The sequence below is a fragment of the Neoarius graeffei genome, chromosome 15 (genome assembly GCF_027579695.1).
Source record: "Neoarius graeffei isolate fNeoGra1 chromosome 15, fNeoGra1.pri, whole genome shotgun sequence".
Classification (NCBI taxonomy): Eukaryota; Metazoa; Chordata; class Actinopteri; order Siluriformes; family Ariidae; genus Neoarius; species Neoarius graeffei.
The window spans coordinates 42,642,956-42,659,998 of record NC_083583.1 but is presented as its reverse complement, the minus strand read 5'-3'; the positions used below and the strand labels follow the sequence as shown (position 1 = coordinate 42,659,998).

The window sequence follows — 17,043 nt, the reverse complement described above, 5'->3', positions numbered from 1 at the left end:
TCTTTAATGAATGAAATGTTAAAAGATAACTTTAATTTTCTGAGATGTAATAAAAACATATTTATATGCCAAAGTCAGAACGTAACAGAAGTGTTGTGGACATATATATTCTCAATTTTAACAATGTAGAATTACTTTTTGAAACATAGGAAGGTGATGTTTTAGCAAATATAATTAATAAACATGTGTAGTAGAATAAACATACACATTCTTTCAATAAGATTAACATGGTATATAGCTAGATTGTAATTAATTTGTAACAGACGCGAGATGGACAATCGTAACAGAAGTAATGTAACAGACATCATTTTGGAACTCATAGGCTTGACTTTGGCATATAAATATGTTTTTATTACATCTCAGAAAATTAAAGTTATCTTTTAACATATCATTCATTAAAGATTACATGTTTTGTGACCTGATGGTAAAAAAAGAAATGGTTTTAGGTGAATAAGTTCATGTCCCTGTTTCAGTACCCATAAGCGTGGAATCACTCATATATATATATATATATATATAATTTTTTTTAATAGGCATGGCTATTTAAATGAGTCGAGCTATGTGTGTAGTGGTGTGAGTAAGAAGCGCCATTTACTGTAATATTCTTCTTCACTAACAAGTGAAAACCAGCAATTTCAACAGAACACATGCTTTTCATACATTATTAGAAATGTATATTTTTCCCCAAGCCATTGTTGGTGAAAGTGTGCGTGTCCATGTCATAATGAATTTTTAACGTACCATTCTTTTAATAAAATCAGCTGGTCGGCTTCTCTTAAAAGCTGACAAGTGGCAATATATGGGTCATTAAATATGCATATTTATGTAATACGTTATACAGTATGGACTTTTGCAGATCAACAGAGAGAGAGCTTTGTGATATTTTCTTATTGCAAGCATGTGCAGTGTGTGACATCATCAGTATTCCTTACACCATCTTACACTTCTTTACATGAAGCCATAACATTTTCACTTGACTGTCACTTCATTCTGCTTTCACTTTTATCATTTTAGTCCTTAAATTGGGGAAAAAAATAAATAAATGGCATTCAAATCCTTTATGACTATTCTAAATAGCAACAGACCCAAAGATCTGAATAAGCACATCGCACTGTCATAAAACACACGGTCAGATGCAGAATTATTGGCACCTTAAAGTTAGTTATTTAAAATTATTTGTGGTTTAATCTCACACTGCAAGTATAAATGAAATCTAATATTTAATTAAAGTAACTTCATTCTAAGACTACATGAATAATAAAGCCACTTGTCACAATTATTGGCACCCCTAAAAATCCTTATGACCAGAATGTAACTGGAGCATAGTCCCACATAAAGGTCTAAGTTAAATTTGCTGTTTGTTTTTTATCAAATACAGAACAGGGAAAAACTTCTGCTTTTCATAGGGAGGAGTTGTACCTCATGCAAACTGAGTCGGAAATAAAGCATGTAGGTCTCATTACACTGATAACTGCTCAAAGTTGAGAGTCACTTCACAGTACGCTGGTTGTATGATTGATGGTGTTCATGTGTTATTAGCTGGAACAAGCTGATGGCTTTCAGTAAAGAGAAAGAGGTTAGTGCATTCTGTTTAATTCAACTGACAGTGGGTGAAACTGCAGGGTAATTATTAGCAATGGTACATGTTGTAAAAGATTTTTGTGAAAGAAAACTCTTTTTAAAACATTTTATACTAGATTAATTTATGCTAGAGGAACTTTGCTGTAATGAGAAAAGAACAGAAAACCTGTTTACGTTTATAATAGAAGTCTACAGGCACTTGTTGTGGGGAGATAAACCGTTATAGAAAACATTTTTGTACACACTTTCAGAAATTCCTCAAATATAATGTTTATAAGGCTCTAATTCAGCACCATTTGCCCTATTAGAGTTGGAGCTACTTTTCCAAAGGGAAGAAATGTTGAGTGTACGCTTAGCAGTGAAGTTAGTTAAGAACAGTTGGGAGAAAGTGACCAGAAAATTATTTCATTGATCTGCTCCAATGCCAGAAACTTAAAATAATTGTAAATCTATATTTATTGAATTCACCATTTGTTCTTAACTCAGTACAGGTATTTTAGTTGTTTTGATGAACTACTAAAGATTACGAGTGAATCTCATCAATCCCATTTTAAATACATACTAGTGGTAGTGATCTCCAAAAGGGGTTTATTTTGATGCTATTCTTAGACCCTGGCCTATGTGTACTAGCATGAGAATGTTTTTAATGAGACTACAAAACATTTCTGTAAAGTCACTTTGCTGGAGGAGGATGTTCAAAAACACTTAAATAGTGAAATGTTATTTTATTCATTCATCTTCTGTAACCACTTTATCCTGGTCAGGGTCGTGGTGGATCTGGAGTCTATCTAAGGAATACTGGGTGCAGACTGGGAACACATCTGGGGTGGGGCATTAGTCCATCACAGGGCACTATGCACAGACACATTCACACCGTCACTCATTCATTCATCCACACACTTATTTACACACTTATTCATCCACATTCACTCATTAATTCATCCACACACTCATTTACACACTTATTGGTTCACTCATTCATCCACACGCACTCATCCACACACTCACTCATTCATCTACACATTCACTCATTTACACACTTATTCATTCACTCATTCATCCATACACACTAATTTACACACTCATTCATTAATTCATCCACACATTCACTCATTTACACACTTATTCATTCACTCATTCATCCACACTAATTAATTCACTCATTCATTCATCCACACATTCACTCATTTACACACTGATTCATCCACACTCATTTACGTACCCACTCATTCATCCACACTCTCATTTACACACCCACTCCTTCTTCCACACACTCATTTATTCACTCATTCATTCATACACTCAATCACTCATTCATCCACACACTAACTCATTTATTCACTCATTCATTCACACACATTCATTTACTCACTCACTCATTCACTCATTCATCCACACACTCACTCATTCATCCACACACTCACTCATTAATCCACTCATTCATCCAGACACACTCATTCACATACTCATTTACTGACTCACTCATTCACATACTCCCTCATTTACATACTCCCTCATTTATTCACTCATTCATCCACACACTCACTCACTCATTCACACACTCATTTACTCACTCATTCACTCACTCACATTTATTAATACACTCACTCATTCATTCACACAATAATAAGTGTAATCAATACACCTACTGGCATGTCTTACTGAAAAGTGGGAGGAAACCTATGCAAACATGGGGAAAACATACAAAACTCCACACAGACAGTCACCTGAGCACAGGGTCGAACACTGGACCCTGGAGTTCTGACGCAGTATCGCTCACACACAGCACAGCTGAGAAAATAAATATCATACAGACGAATGCATAAAAGAGAACTTTGAGTGCTAAAACAATACACCTAACCTTTAAAAGAGGAAATCAAAAGTTCCAGTCTGAAAAGATACTATTGTGCATCTGACACTTCTTCCTTTATCATCAAGGCATGTGGTTATGTGCTCAAGGCAATAAAGGGTAAATCTGATTTCTGCATGATTGTGAAAATAAAGTAAATTTAAAGAAATTGTCATGTTCACTAATATCATATCACCTTTATCATATTTGAATTGCCTTTGGGTATGAAATGCGCTGTATCAAAACTTGTCTTATCATGAGTTCTTTTTTTTTTTAATAGAAACTGTTCAATGATGCAGATCTTTTTGAAGTGTTTTTTACAGTGGGGAAAAATCACGATACACCGTTATTGTGTTAATGTGTTTATTATTGAGTTGTTATAGTTATATTACCCTGGTTGACTAGTCACGTCAACTGAATGGATTTAAACCAAGCATCAGTCAATCAAAAACAAGTTGGTCAATTCATAATGTCAGCTTGTGCCATATGGATTCTGTGTTTGGGAAGGTCAGAAATAAAAAGCTATATGGCTCCAATAAAGAAGCAGAATATTATTGTACATATTTGAGTAATAAGTCTAACATTTAAATACTTGGATTATATTAATTAAAAAAAACTGCCCTGATTTACCTTGTTAATTGTATTTTAAATTTTTTGTTCTTCTGTTTGTGCTTTTTCCTTTTATCTTTTATGCTTTTGTAAGTCTAGCAAAGCTGTTTTCCTCACAAGATGGCAGTAATGTGGCCAGAATTCTACTTTCACTCATTCTAGTAAGCAGTTTAGCATGCTGTGATGTAATTACTTAATTTTTCAGGTTACAAGGTTTTCAAATATTTGTTGGATTTTTTTTCGGTTAATGTACTCCTCACTAACCTTCAGTTAATGCACTTTCAAGATTACAAAATGTACAATATAAAAATAAATTTAAAAGCCAAGCACTTTTACCATAAATCACTGTCTAGTTTTAGATGCTAGTGCTCATGACCAGAGACTTCATGTATAGCAGTAAATGTAGTTTTAAAACTAAAAAATATTATATAAGCTATATAATAATTATGAGGTCTGGACCCTATACTCTACATCCTAATCAATGTGACTTCGAGCACAAACGCATGAGCCTCTCACTACCTTCAACCCCTTTTGGAAAATATTGTCATCATCATCACTGCCGAACCTGATCCAGGCTTGAGACAAAACCATGTTCGGTTGACTTGGCTGGAATTGTAGCAGTAAGGTGGCCAGTTCCTTTCTTCACACTCACACATTCACACCTATGGGCATTTCAGAGTAGCCAGTTAACCTAACTGCATGTCTTTGGACTGTGGGGGAAACCGGAGCAGCCCCACACAGACATGGGGAGAACATGCAAACTCCACACAGAAAGGCCCTCGTCAGCCGCTGGGCTCGAACCCAGAACTTTCTTGCTGTGAGGCGACAGTGCTAACCACTACACCACCCTTTGGAAAATATAAATAATTATAAATAAACATATTTCAACTCAGGCGGCACGGTGGTGTAGTGGTTAGCGCTGTCGCCTCACAGCAAGAAGGTCCTGGGTTCGAGCCCCGGGGCCGGCGAGGGCCTTTCTGTGTGGAGTTTGCATGTTCTCCCCGTGTCCGCGTGGGTTTCCTCCGGGTGCTCCGGTTTCCCCCACAGTCCAAAGACATGCAGGTTAGGTTAACTGGTGACTCTAAATTGACCGTAGGTGTGAATGTGAGTGTGAATGGTTGTCTGTGTCTATGTGTCAGCCCTGTGATGACCTGGCGACTTGTCCAGGGTGTACCCCGCCTTTCGCCCGTAGTCAGCTGGGATAGGCTCCAGCTTGCCTGCGACCCTGTAGAACAGGATAAAGCGGCTAGAGATAATGAGATGAGATGAGATATTTCAACTCTTGTAAGGCACTAGCAGTAATGATCAGAAGTTCAGTGATTATGTGCTGGATGTACTGATTAATGAACTGGAAAGAGGGCAAATATTTTATTTGGTGCTCTGTACTAACGTACTGCCTTCTTCATTCAGGTTTGAAGACCTTCAGGGTCATGCCAAAACTGCTGTTATTGCAAGAGACACCTACATATTTAGGGATAAATCATAAAATAGACATTGAGTTTCCCTTTTTTCACCCAGAATACATGAAGTGTGGACTTTTGCACTTAAATAATTGGAAGATCTGGTAACAAATACTGTGTGTGTGCAGTCAACCCATGCTACTGGGGATTCTCTGATAAAAGCAAAGTGTCTAGAGGGTGTTAATGCTTATATATATATCAGGGCTTTACATTAGCACCCGCCAAATGCAGGTAAAATTAGGCTTTGGTGGGTAATAACTTTAGTCTCACTAGCCACTTTGGCAGGCGGTTTATTCTGTGGTATGACAATATATTTTAATTGTAGTTTTCTCTGAAGGCATCTGATATAATAAACGCATTGCAATGTAATATTGCGCGCCTACAACTCCCATGAGCCCCTGCATAGACATTCTGACAACATGTTAGAATTGTTTAGAACGTTCGTTAACGGCTCAGATAAAATCAGTGATACGGTCACCTGCGGTTAAGGAAAGAAGCAACAAAGTTGCTGACGACTGACAAGCGCACTATGTGCTGCTCAGGAAAAAAGGAGCAAAGATGATCAGGGCCGGAGTAGACTAGGTCAGAATTGCAAAAAGGGGCTTAAATAAGGAGTTGCAGGCATTTGTGAGTAAAAGTTGGCAAACAAACTTTTCTAAAGGTATTTTTTGCGCTGAATCCATTTTTGCTGTTTGCCAAGCTGTATCTCATACGTGGAGCCCAGTAGAGGGCACATTTGCATATAATTTGCATATTTCGAGTATTTCAATATAAAACTCTTCAATGTTGTACAGTATGAAAAAGTAAAATAGCAGAAAGTTGCATATACCTCTTGGCTAAATAAGTACCAAATTTGGCTTCAATTGGGTGAAAGGAACTCTCAAAAACAGACTTTAGGTAGTGTGTGTGGTCCAAATTACCATATTAAATTATAAAATTTGTGGTCTTGAGTTTATAGACTATATAATAGACTATATAAAGGGTAATTCTTTCTGCTGAATCCATTTAGGCAGTCTTTTTATTTGTAACTCAGTAGAGTGGCAGTCTCATAGGCTAAAAAAATAAACAAATTTCTCAGCTCTGGCTCAAAAATAAAATCTTAAATTGCGACAGAAGATTTATTGGGTACAGAAAACAAACATAGGCTAATATTTAAAATACATAATATTTATCTCAGAATATTTTTGGTGAACACTGAACTTTTTATCCATTTTTTTAATATATATATTTTTGGTCTTTATGTAGGACATTTAGAGGGCGAGAGGAAATGATTGGGAGAGAGAGATGGGGAAGGATCGGGAAATGACCTTGGGTCAGACTCAAACCTGGGTCCCCGGATTTATGTTACGGCATCCCAGCCAACCAAGCCACGGTGCCTCCAGAACTTTGATTTTTTTTTTTACTTGAATGCATCCATATAGGAACATCAAAATCATATGTACATAAATGATCTGTAACTATGTAATGTAACTAGGGTGATGGTTTAACATCTCATCTCATCTCATTATCTCTAGCCGCTTTATCCTTCTACAGGGTTGCAGGCAAGCTGGAGCCTATCCCAGCTGACTACGGGCGAAAGGCGGGGTACACCCTGGACAAGTCGCCAGGTCATCACAGGGCTGACACATAGGCACAGACAACCATTCACACTCACATTCACACCTACGGTCAATTTAGAGTCACCAGTTAACCTAACCTGCATGTCTTTGGACTGTGGGGGAAACCGGAGCACCCGGAGGAAACCCACGCGGACACGGGGAGAACATGCAAACTCCACACAGAAAGGCCCTCGCCGGCCCCGGGGCTCGAACCCAGGACCTTCTTGCTGTGAGGCGACAGCGCTAACCACTACACCACCGTGCTGCCCCTGGTTTAACATATAAACATATATTAACATAAAACTATAAACAACAACATGACAAGATTCTCCAATATGACTAATTTTCACAAAACAGCAAAAATACCACAGACTGTGATATCATGCCTGGCCAATGATCTTAAAATGAAGTTAACTAAACTAAAGTTCAGCAATTGCTACATTCTGCATCACTTGTTTTACACTTACATGCAGCAGAGCAACGTAAATGGGACTTTTTGCACATACATCGTGCACTCATACATCTTGAGGTGCAGCTGCAGCTGATCAGTTCCAAACAGTAGTCTGGGACTGGAGGAAGATTTTCAAATCCTCCTAAATAAATAAAAAATAAGTAAAACTTCTGCTAGTAGGGACAGAACTGTATCAGTTTTTAAACTGCTGTGGGACAAAACTGTCTGTGCTGCTGCTCCGCAGTAAGATGTTTGCCTACTGCAGCATGGGCGATCAAAGCACAGGCAGTCTGAATGAAGTCGCTGGAGTAGCCAACTGAAGGCATGCAGTGGAAATATGTGAAAACGCAATCAAGTAAATGCTACTGCACAATATTAAATGCTACTTATCTTTCAACTAACAGTGTTTTGAGGTGTTACAGAGTGATAGGGTGACCAAACCTCTGTAATTCCAAAAAGTAATTTTTTTCTCGATTAATTCGACATCTCAAAATCCATATCGAGATACTTGTCCATCTCGATACATCTTAAATATCAATATATTGCCCAGCCCTATGATTAGCAATATTTAAACACTGTATGGAAATAGAAATGATGGCAAAAAGTGATTTTATTTTGAATTAAAGTTCTTGTGGATAAGTTTGAAGTTAATTTACAAACTCTGATGTGATGGCAACAGTTTCCTTGCATCCTCAATGAAATGACTCAGGAATGTAAGATTTTCTATTTGTCTGCTTGAAATATAGGGATAAAAGAAGACATATTCAGGACAACAATAAGAAATGAAAGTGCAATTGTCCTTGTCACATACAAGTACCATAATTCTCACTACAAATAAACCTCCTAGACTTGATCATTATTGTTGTACATGATGTAAAATAAAAAAAACGGAATTTACTGAAATTTTAGAGGTTGTCTTAGATTTTGTGCTCTACAGACTTCCACATAAGAGATACAGCTTGGCAAACAGCAAAAATGGATTCAGCACAAAAAATACTTTTAGAAAAGTTTGTTTGCCAACTTTTACTCAAAAATGCCTGGGGGTGTCACATTATCTGAAAATCGACCTAGTCTAGAGCAGCATTTTAAAATCACAGAGGTCCGTGATGCATAAAGCGCACGCCGAAAAATGTTCAACATATTTAAATGAGAGGGGTGAATTACGCACAAGAGATCTCATCTCATCTCATTATCTCTAGCCGCTTTATCCTTCTACAGGGTCGCAGGCAAGCTGGAGCCTATCCCAGCTGACTACGGGCGAAAGGCGGGGTACACCCTGGACAAGTCGCCAGGTCATTGCAGGGCTTGAATATCATCAGTTTTGAAAAAAAAAAATCATGTATGTGGCAAGAGTAAGAATAATCTAAGCTTGTTTAATGGTTCGATCTGGCCCAAGCAATGAGATCAAAAGATATATCCTAACCATGTAGCCTATGGAACTAAGATACATTAACAATCTGGCATCCGTTACACCTACAGAAAAAAAAAAAATTCTGGGAAAAAAATCAGTATACACCACCATGTTTTAGGCAAAGTTATCCAAGGCAAACATAAGTTGAAACTTTCCACTCTATTGTTTTGGCTTATCGAATGATTTATTTTTAAAATCACAAACAAGGTAGGCTACAACTGCGCTGCTTCGAAAATGTAAATTGAACAGCTTGATGAAAGTGCGCTGATGGTTCCCATGAAAAATGTACAAATGTATTTTCAGTTCTTAAAAGTGACCGAGGTCCGGACCTTGGTGGCCTCATAGCTGGCTCCGGCCATGGAGATGAACAAGACGCTAATAGGAAGATAAGACAGTTCAATGACAAATGGAAGTTCGGGCGAGATTGGCTAGTTCATAGCAAAACCAAAAATACCCTGTACTGCGAAGACTGTAGAAAGTCTGGCAAAGACAGGCACCAGTAATTTTAAACTCGAAACTATAAAGGACTACGAAAAGTTGAATGTACACATCGGTACTATAACATCAAAACCGGCGAAGACGGCTAGTTCACTGCAGGACAGCATTGCTTTCAGTCCCTGGCTGTCATGAAGTCGGCTGAGCTGGAGAGGATGGAGCTGCTGTTTAGAAACGTTTACGCGATTGGAAAGAAGTTGATCTCGTCCCAGCTATCAACTTATGGCCTTCTGGAAGCCTCAGGTCATGAAGACCATTTTTCATGGACCATTCAGACTCCTCTGATGATGAATGTAATGAGGACATTTAATGTCTCTGTCTACACATGTTCACACACACACACACACACACACACACACACACACACACACACACACACTATTAATAGATAATACACATAACACTTGCATATCAAAACATCAAATGTTTTTCAATGATAAATGTTTTGAATTGGACTTTTAATATTAGAATCAGTTCAGTTGTACTGAATGTTATTTTTCATATTATACGATATTTCATATTGTAAGGGGCTTGAATTTGAGTTCAATAAACAGAATACTCTGTTTATATTTTTGTCTGAATGGTTGCATGTTTTCATATAGGGAGCTACCTTAACAGCACTGAATACTTGAGTGCTACTGTAGAGATACATTATATGCTGCCATTCATAATTAAATCTAGATCTTCCGTACTTTAACATATCATGTTGAAGAAAAAACTGCGATTTCCTGGCAACAAAATTGTGGCTAGTGAAAAGGCTGAATGGTTAGTGACTCGGGAAAACCACTAGCCGCAGTGGCCGGTGAGCAAAAAAGTTAATGTAAAGACTTATATATATATATATATATATATATATATATATATATATATATATATATATATATATATATATATATATAAGCCAGATTAATGATCAGTTGTGTGTGGGGTTTTTTACACTCATTTGTTTTATAATTATGATCTCTTGTCTTTCTTTCCTTCTCAAGTCTGCACAAGTTGAGGACTGGAAAACAGCCACATCTATTTATGAGTTCAATGCCACAGATATCAATGGCAAGGAAGTGTCATTGTTAAAATACAGGTATACAAAAACATATTAGCATACAAATTTAGATAAATTGAATGATGTTTTCAAGCAAAATGGTATAGTTGATTTGCTCAAACAAAAACAGTTTTAGATAAATAATAAAACTTACTTTTCACATGAAACATGATCTTTTATGAAACAATTTCATCAGTAAAACTATTTACCTTTTTTAATTTAATGCTACTACATTTAAAAGTAGCAACTTTTTTTTTTTTACTTTTATCTGAGTACATTTTGGTGGGATATATCCACTTCAAAATGACTAAGATTATGACACATTATTTATACTTTCAATATTTACATTTAAGTATAATTTCCTCAGTATTTGGTCTATCTCTGTCGTCTGTGAATATTCTCATTCATCCAGGTCATAGTAACATCACGAAAATTGAATCAAATGCAACTGGACTTGGTTTTAAGTCTTTGTCAGATTAGCCCAGTCAAGTCAGACAAGCTAGACATGAAGTGAACTGAAGAAGCTTCTTGGATGAGCAGTGAAACGTCTCCAAAGACTTAAAAACAAGTCCAGTTGTGTTTGATTCAATATTCTTGAGGTCCATCTCTGTCCAGACCTTTAAGAGACAGTCTTTAGGATTTCTGTGTAAAATGAAAGTGTCATCAGTGAGTGCAAAGGAAATATTTTCTGCAAGATAAAATTTACCTCCTTGGTGTTTTTATTTTTTCTATAGAAGAACAGTAAAACATGCAGAGAGAGAGAGAGAGAGAGAGAGAGAGAGAGAGAGAGAGAGACTGAAAATCACAGACACATCACAAAATCCTAGTACATAACTGGTTTTGGAGAGAAGGAAAATCTTATTGGTAAATGATCACATCAGTCTAACAAAGGAGGAGTAAAGTGAGGGTTAGGTGCAAACTAACACTGGCTTAAACTGGTATCTTCTAAGCCTCCAAAAATCAGAAACTAAAACCTTGAGAATGTGATAAAAGGAAAACATTGCATCACATACGGGATCACTGCAACCTCAAAAATATAATAGAGATGAAATCACAAGGTAAATATTTGTGCAGACAATCAACAAGTACCAACTGAAGTCAAAACAGAAATCAAATGTAAGAACATAATACAAATAACAGAATATTTCTGTTAATAAGAGTGAGAATAAGCTATAAGTAAAGTTTCAACTTCGCCACTCCTTGTTGTAAATTTTGGTGGCCTATATCCACTTTAAAATGAGTAAGATTATGTCACATTATTTATACTTTCAGTATTTACATTTAAGTATAATTTCCACAGTATTTGGTCCACCTCTGTCCAGACATTTAAGAGACGGTCTTTAGGATTTCTGTGTAAAATATGGAACTGTGATTAATGAGTGCAAAAAAAAGATTTTCTGCAAGATGAAATTTACCTCCTTGGTATTTTTATTTATTTTTTCTATAGTGGCCAGGTGATTATCATCACCAACGTTGCCACCAAATGAGCCAAAGCCCGAGTAAACTACTCTCAGTTAGCACAGATGCACGCCAAGTACGCTGAGAGAGGTTTAGCCATAATGGCTTTCCCATGCAACCAGTTTGGCAACCAGGTATGATGCTTTTACAACCCCAATTTAAAAAAAAGGTGGGGCACTGTATAAACTGTCAATGAAAACATCTCATTATCTCTCATTATCTCTAGCCACTTTATCCTGTTCTACAGGGTCGCAGGAAAGCTGGAGCCTATCCCAGCTGACTACGGGCGAAAGGCGGGGTACACCCTGGACAAGTCGCCAAATCAGAATGCAATAATTTGCAAATCATGGAAACCCTACAGTGGTGCTTGAAAGTTTGTGAATCCTTTGGAATTTTCTATATTTCTGCATAAATATGACCTAAAACATCATCAGATTTTCACACAAGTCCTAAAAGTAGATAAAGAGAACCCAGTTAAACAAATGAGACAAAAATATTAGACTTGGTCATGTATTTATTGAGGAAAATGATCCAATATTACATATCTGTGAGTGGCAAAAGTATGTGAACCTTTGCTTTCAGTATCTGGTGTGACCCCCTTGTGCAGCAATAACTGCAACTAAACATTTCCGGTAACTGTTGATCAGTCCTGCACACCGGCTTGGAGGAATTTTAGCCCATTCCTCCGTACAGAACAGCTTCAACTCTGGGATGTTGGTGGGTTTCCTCACATGAACTGCTCGCTTCACGTCCTTCCACAACATTTTGATTGGATTAAGGTCAGGACTTTGACTTGGCCATTCAAAAACATTAACTTTATTCTTCTTTAACCATTCTTTGGTAGAATGACTTGTGTGTTTAGGGTTGTTGTCTTGCTGCATCACCCACCTTCTCTTGAGATTCAGTTCATGGACAGATGTCCTGACATTTTCCTTTAGAATTTGCTGGTATAATTCAGAATTCATTGTTCCATCAATAATGGCAAGGTGTCCTGGCCCAGATGCAGCAAAACAGGCCCAAACCATGATACTACCACCACCATGTTTCACAGGTAGCCCTTTTCCACCAAATCAGTTCCAGGGCTGGTTCAGAGCCAGTGCTTAGTTTTGAACCAGGTTTTCTGTTTCCACTGATGAAGAACTGGCTCTGGGCCAGAAAAACTGGTTCCAGGGTAGCACCAGCTCTTTGCTGGGCTGGAGGAAAGAACTGCTTACATCAGCAGGGGGGGCGGAGTTGTTAAGACCAACAACAATAGCAAGACCGCGAGAGGGCGCCATTTTTAAATAAGCGACGAGATATCATGGATGCACTAAAGCAGCAGTCATCCATTATTGTTGTTGTTGCTGCTTCTTCTCCGTGTTGTTGTTGCTTCGATGTTCGCGCCAAGGTTTATGCAAACGCAGCGACGTAACTGACGTATACAGTGACGCAATGACGTGGCTCCCCTTAGCACCCCGAGCTATGGAAAAGCAAACTGGTTCTCAGCTGGTTCACAAGTTGAACGAGTTGTGAACCAGCACTGGCCCCGAACCAGCCCTGGAACTGATTTGGTGGAAAAGGGGTAAGATGGGATAAGGTTGTTATGCTGGAATGCAGTGTTTTCCTTTCTCCAAACATAACGCTTCTCATTTAAACCAGAAAGTTCTATTTTGGTCTCATCCATCCACAAAACATTTTTTTCAACAGCCTTCTGGCTTCTTCAAGTGATCTTTAGCAAACTGCAGATGAGCAGCAATGTTATTTTTGGAGAGCAGTGGTTTTCTCCTTGCAACCCTGCCATGCACACCATTGTTGTTCAGTGTTCTCCTGATGGTGGACTCATGAACATTAACATTAGCCAATGTGAGAGAGGCCTTCAGTTTTTTTAGAAGTTACCCTGGGGTCCTTTGTGACCTCGCCGACTACTACACGCCTTGCTCTTGGAGTGATCTTTGTTGGTCGACCACTCCTGGGGAGGGTAACAATGGTCTTGAATTTCCTCCATTTGTACATAATCTGTCTGACTGTGGATTGGTGGAGTCCAAACTCTTTAGAGATGATTTTGTAACCTTTTCCAGCCTGATGAGCATCAACAACGCTTTTTCTGAGGTCCTCAGAAATCTCCTTTTTCATGCCATGATACACTTCCACAAACATGTGTTGTGAAGATCAGACTTTGATAGATCCCTGTTCTTTAAATAAAACAGGGCGCCCACTCACACCTGATTGTCATCCCACTGATTGAAAACACCTGACTCGAATTTCACCTTCAAATGAACTGCTAATCCTAGAGGTTCACATACTTTTGCCACTCACAGATATGTAATATTGGATCATTTTCCTCAATAAATACATGACCAAGTCTAATATTTTTGTCTCATTTGTTTAACTGGGTTCTCTTTATCTACTTTTAGGACTTGTGTGAAAATCTGATGATGTTTTAGGTCATATTTATGCAGAAATATAGAAAATTCTAAAGGGTTGACAAATTTCAAGCACCACAGTATATTTCATTGAAAATAGTACAAAGACAACATATCAAATGTTGAAACTGAGAGATTTTATTGTTTTTTGAAAAATATATGCTCATTTTGAATTTGATGTCAGCAATACATTTCTAAAAACGTTGGGACAGGGGCATGTTTACCACTGTGTTGCATCACCTCTACTTTTAACAACACTTTGTAAACGTTTGGGAACTGAGGAGACCAATTGCTATAGTTTTGAAAAAGAAATGTTATCCCCTTCTTGCCTGATATACAGTTTCGGTTACTGAACAGTTTGGGGTCTCCTTTGTCGTATTTGTGCTTTATAATGCGCCAAATTTTAAATTGGAGACAGGTCTGGACTGATGGCAGGTCAGTTTAGCACCCGGACTCTTACTACAGAACCATGCAGTTTTAATATGTGCAGAAAGCGGTTTGGCATTGTCTTGCTGAAAGAAGGAGGTTAAAGAGATTCCGTCTGGATGGCAGCATATTGCTCTGAAACGTGTCAGTATATCATTCAGCATTAATGATGCCTTCCCAGATGTACAAGCTACCCATGTCATGTGCACTAATGCACTCTCATACCATCACAGATGTTGGCTTTTGAACTGTGCACTGATAAAAAGCCGGATGGTCCCTCTCCTCTTTAGTCTGGAGGACGTGGTGGTCCTGATTTCCAAAAAGAATTTCTACTTTTCATTCGTCAGACCTCGGGACAATTTTCCACTTCATCTCAGTCTATCGTAAAAGAACTCAAGGCCAGAGAAGGTGGTATCTGGTTACGGTATCTGGTTTTAACTTGCATTTATGGATGCAGTAAATAAGTGTTTTCACAGACGATGGTTTCTGAAGTGTTCCTGAGCCCATACAATGATTTCCACTGCAGACACATGTCTGCATTTAATACAGTGTCGCCTGAGGGCCTGAAGATCACAGACATCCAATGTCAGTTTTCAGCCTTGTCTCTTGTATAGAGAGATTTCTCCAGATTCTCTGAATCTTTTAATGATATTATGTACCATAGATTATGTGATCCACAAATTCTTTGCAATTTTACATTGAGGAATGTTATTCTTAAATTTTTTGCACTGTTTCCCCACACAGTCTTTCACAGAGCGGTGAACCCCTCCCCATCTTGACTTCTGAGAGACTCAGTCCCTCTGGGATGCTCTTTTTATACCCAGTCATGTTACTGACTTTTTTACCAATTAACCTAATTAGTTTTTTTTAGCATGACACAACTTTTTCAGTCTTTTGTTGCCCCTGTCCCAACTTTTCTGCAACGTGCTGTTGACATCAAATTCAAAATGAACATATATTTTTCAAAAAACAATATTTCTCAGTTTCAGCATCTGAGATGATCTTAGTACTATTTTCCATGAAATAGAGGGTTTCTATGATTTGCAAATCTTCACATTCTGTTTTTATTTATGTTTTATACAGTGTTCCAACTTTTTTGGAATTGATGTTGTACATATACTGTATGTAGGCTGTATATGTATGAAGGGAGTAACTGTTGAGTAGTTCAGTAAGTTTAGCGGAAATAGAAATACAGCAGAATTCACAACATTTCCAGATAAATGGAAATATTGTTACATGTGTATTTATACCTCAGAAAAAAACAGGAAATAGTGACTAAGTTAGTTTTACTCAGTGACTGAGCAAATTAAAAATAATCTAAAAATTTCAAGAATTATCATTTGTTTCTATTTATTTAAAATATTCTTGAGGTGTCTCTATAATTTTGGCCCATATTTCCAAGAGAAAATATTGCCATTACAACATTCTGCCAGAATTTTGTTCTTGCAGCTTGTGATGGTCTGACACCTTACTAAAACACATTATAATGGTTTTTCATTTAATGTGTATTTTAAAGGTCTGTTAAGGCTATCAACATGAATGGATAACGCTTAACATTCTTTATGTAGCAGCCAAAATCACACACGTTATTCTGTCTGTACGGTAACTTCACTGTTGCATATCTCAATGTTCGTGAGACTTTGTTAAGGTCATATCTCCTCACACCATAAGATTATGTTCTTAACATGTACAGTATTAATATGGAAACCTCCATAATTTTCCTAAATCCAGCTTTCTTTATGCTGATCTTTCTCCACCATCTTATAAGGTAGAAATATTCTAAGAGGCATCAAGAGGCATTATGATAGCTTTTCCTCATTGCTTCTATGCTACAGCCTGTTGGTTGTATAGTTATCGTCATCAAAATTTCTGCCTTTACAATAAACTACAGATAAATTTAAAGATATTGTTTAGCTGCATCTGCATCCATATCTGCTGCCTGACAAGATACAGGTGACTGTTTTTTTCCCCTTTCTATTAATCAGGAACCTGGCACCCATGAACAGATAAAAGAATATGTCAAATCCTACAATGCGCAATTTGACTTATTCAGCAAAATAAATGTGAATGGATCTCAAGCTCTTTCACTGTGGAAGTGGATGAAGGAGCAACCCAAGGGCAAAGGATTCCTAGGAAAGTAAGTCACCACTATTCAGTCCTAATAGCAAAAAACATATGCATTTATTTTCCATATAGATACAGTGGTGCTTGAAAGTTTGTGAACCCTTTAGAATTTTCTATATTTCTGCGTAAATATGACC

General features: G+C 37.5%; 1 pseudogene; it reads left to right on the top strand.

Moving 5' to 3' along the window:
• Positions 1-439: 439 nt before the first annotated feature.
• LOC132899470 (phospholipid hydroperoxide glutathione peroxidase-like) overlaps positions 440-17,043 on the top strand; it is a 31,589-nt pseudogene continuing 14,985 nt past the window's right edge.